General features: G+C 39.9%; 1 pseudogene; it reads left to right on the forward strand.

Moving 5' to 3' along the window:
• The window catches only part of LOC104984656, a 4,291-nt pseudogene extending 3,759 nt beyond the window's left edge, over positions 1 to 532 (forward strand).
• Positions 533 to 4,168: the final 3,636 nt, after the last annotated feature.

Raw genomic sequence — 4,168 nt, forward strand, 5'->3', positions numbered from 1 at the left:
GAATGTTGAGCTTTAAGCCAACTTTTTCACTCTCCACTTTCACTTTCATCAAGAGGCTTTTTAGTTCCTCTTCACTTTCTGCCATAAGAGTGGTGTACTTCAATTTAAAAAGTAAAAATAAATAAAAGTTTTAAAAAGACTATGTTTTTCTCTTAGATTATCTTTGCTTTTTTGTCAAAGATCAATTACATTTAAAATAACTGTCATTATGGTTGGATTTAGATATAGTTTTTTTTAAAAAATATTTATTTATTTAGCTTCACTAAGATCTATAATCGTGGCATGCAGGATCTGTAGTTGTGGCATGTGAACTCTTAATTGTGGTGTGTGGGATCGAATTCCCTGTCCAGAGATTGGGTCCAGGCCCCTGCATTGAGAGCCAGATTTATGTCTACCTTTACCCTCTTGCTTCTGCTTTCTGTTTGCCCCATATTTTCATTGTTACTCTTTTTTTCAATCTTGTGTGTTGATCTCTTCAAAATCATTCCATTTTCTCTCCTCTTTTGGTGTTTTTTCCTAGTGGCTGCTCTAGAAACTAAAGTGTTTATCCTTAGTGTATTATTCTCTAACTGGAATTCATAGTAGACCACTTCAAAGAAGATATAAGAATCTTATGAAAGTGTACTTCATTTAGCCCCTACCCTTCCTTTGTCATACCATCATTTTTTTTGCTTCTTTGTGGGTCAGAAACTCACAATAGGTAGTTATTGTTTTTGCCTTAGTCAATTTCATTTTTTTTGAGAAACTAAGCAATGATCAAAATAGTAGTCTTCTCATGTTTCCCACATATTTACATTTTCCAGAAACTTTTATTCTTTCCTGTTGACCCAAAGTTCTATCTGGCATCATTCTCTTTAATCCTGAAGAATTTCTTTAACATTTCTTGTATCTCAAGTCCTACAGGGTGGGGAGGGGCAAATTCTCTCTGGTTTTCTATCGTCTTAAAATGTCTTTCTTCAATCTTCATTTGTGATGGGTAGTTTTTCTGGGCCTATCTTTTATGTTTCTTCACCATCTAAAACTTATTCCAGTGTTTTCTGGCTCATGTGAGCTCTTATAAGAAAGTAGCCATTTTTCTTATATTGTCCCCCTGTGTGTAATGTAGTTTTCCCCCTCCTCTGCTAAGTCGCTTCAGTCATGTCTGACTCTGTGCGACCCCATAGATGGCAGCCCACCAGGCTCCCTCAACCCTGGGATTCTCCAGGCAAGAACACTGGAGTGGGTTGCCATTTCCTTCTCCAGTGCATGAAAGTGAAAAATGAAACTGAAGTCGCCTAGTCATGTCCGACTCTTAGCGACCCCATGGACTGCAGCCCACCAGGCTCCTCCATCCATGGGATTTTCCAGGCAGCAGTATTGGAGTAGGGTGCCATTGACTTCTCCATCCCCCTTCTGTAGTTGATTTTTAAATTATTCTCTCCTGTCTCTCTATTGCTTTTTCTTAGTTTTCTGTAATTTGACTCCAAAGTGCCAGGATTTTGTTTTTCTTTCTATTTCCCACATAAAGTTAGGATTTTTGAATTTATGACTTGAAATTTTTCATCAAAATTTTAAAATTTTGGTCTTTATATCCCGAAATATTTTATTCCTCCCAATTGAATCTTTTCTTCTCTTTCTTGGATTCTAATTATTTTAGACTGCATGATATTATCCCACTGATCACTAGTGCTGTGCCTGTCTATTTTTCATATTTTCCTTTTATACTTTAGTCTCAGTTTCTCATGATCTGTCTTCAAGTTCACAGATCCTTTCTTCAATGTCAATATTTTATGAGGTCCATTGAGATTATAGTGCTAGAATTAATACTTTTGAATTTATATTTCTCTCATGAACTCTTAACCCATTATATTTATTTTTCTGTAAATCCTTTAGCACTTTTATAATAGCTAAAGTCCTAAGTTCTGACGAATGAGTCACCTGTAGTTCTGCTTCTACTGTTCAAACTTTTGATTATGAGCCATATTTTCCTGACTCTTCATATATCATATAAATTTATATTACAGACAATAAAACTGAAGTCTAACAAGCGGGGGTGGCTGTAATGGCACACAAGTGCAGCCGAGAGGAGCTACCCCATGTCTGAGGTCAAGGGCGGTGGCCAGGCCCTGGGTCAGGAGCAGCAGCTGCGCTTTGCTGGAGCAACTATGAAGAGATACCCCACATCCAAGGCAAGATAAAACCAAGCAAGATGGTAGGCACTGAAAGAGGGCATCAGAGGGCAGACAGACTGAAACCACGATCACAGACAACTAGCCAATCTGATTACATGGACCACAGCCTTGTGTAACTCAGTGAAACTAAGACATGCCATGTGGGGCCACCCAAGATGGACAGGTCAGGGTGGAGAAGTCTGACAGAATGTGGTCCACTGGAGAAGGGAATGGCAAACCACTTCAGTATCCTTGCGTTGAGAACCCCATGAACAGTATGAAAAGGCAAAATGATAGGACACTGAAAACTGAACTCTCCAGGTCAGTTGGTTGATTTAGTCACTAAGTCCTGTCTGACGCTTGCGACCCCAAGGACTGTAGCCCACCAGGCTCCTCTGTCCATGGGATTTTCCAGGCAAGAATACTGGAGTGAATTGCCAATTCCTCCTCCAGGGGATCTTCCTGACCCAGGAATTGACCCGGGTCTCTTGCATTGCAGGCAGATTCTTTACCGACTGAGCTATAAGGGAAACCTGGTACCCAATATGCTACTGGATATCAGTGGAGAAATAACTCCAGAAAGAATGAAAGGATGGAGCCAAAGCAAAAAAACACCCAGTTGTGGGTGGGACTGGTGATAGAAGCAAGGTCCGATGCTGTAAAGAGCAATACTGCATAGGAACCTGGAATGTTAGGTCCATGAATCAAGGCAAACTGGAAGTGGTCAAACAGGAGATGCCAAGAGTAAACACTGACATTCTAGGAATCAGCGAACTAAGATGGACTGGAATGGGTGAATTTAACTCAGATGACCATTATATCTACTACTGTAGGCAGGAATCCCATAGAAGAAATGGAGTAGCCATCATGGTCAACAAAAGAGTCTGAAATGCAGTACTTGGATACAATCTCAAAAACGACAGAATGATCTCTGTTCGATTCCAAGGCAAACCATTCAATATCACAGTAATCCAAGTCTATGCCCTGACCAGTAATGCTGAAGAAGCTGAAGATGAACAGTTCTATGAAGACCTACAAGACCTTCTAGAACTAACACCCAAAATAGATGTCCTTTTCAATATAGGGGACTGGAATGCAAAAGTAGGAAGTCAAGAAACACCTGGAGTGACAGGCAAATTTGGCCTTGGAATATGGAATGAAGCAGGGCAAAGACTAATAGAGTTTTGCCAAGACAACGCACTGGTCATAGCAAACACCCTCTTCCAACAACACAAGAGAAGACATTACCAGCTGGTCAACACTGAAATCAAATTGATTATATTCTTTGCAGCCAAAGATGGAGAAGCTCTACACAGTCAGCAAAAACAAGACCAGGAGCTGACTGTGGCTCAGATCATGAACTCCTTATTGCCAAATTCAGAAAGAAATTGAAGAAAGTGGAAAAAACCACTAGGCCATTCAGGTATGACCTAAATCAAGTCGCTTATGATTATACAGTGGAAGTGAGAAATAGATTTAAGGGACTAATTCTCACAGACAAAGTGCCTGATGAACTGTGGATGGAGGTTCATTACATTGTACAGGAGACAGGAATCAAGACAATCCCCAAGAAAAAGAAATGCAAAAAAACAAAATGGCTGTCTGAGGAGGCCTTCCAAATAGCTGTGGAAAGAAGGGAAGCAAAAAACAAAGGGGAAAAGGAAAGACATAAGCATCTGAATGCAGAGTTCCAAAGAATAGCAAGGAGAGATAAGAAAGCCTTCCTCAGTGATCAATGCAAAGAAATAGAGGAAAACAAAAGAATGGGAAAGACTAGAGATCTCTTCAAGAAAATTAGAGATACCAAGGGAACATTTCATGCAAAGATGGGCTCAATAAAGGACGGAATGGTAAGGAATTAACAGAAGTAGAAGATATTAAGAAGAGGTGGCAATAATACACAGAAGAACGGTAACAAAAAGATCTTCACAACCCAGATAATCATGATGGTGTGATCACTCACCTAGAGCCAGATATCCTGGAATATGAAGTCAAGTGGGCCTTAGGAAGCATCACTA

Source organism: Bison bison, unplaced genomic scaffold, assembly GCF_000754665.1.
Source record: "Bison bison bison isolate TAMUID 2011002044 unplaced genomic scaffold, Bison_UMD1.0 scf7180017845424, whole genome shotgun sequence".
Lineage (NCBI taxonomy): Eukaryota > Metazoa > Chordata > Mammalia > Artiodactyla > Bovidae > Bison > Bison bison.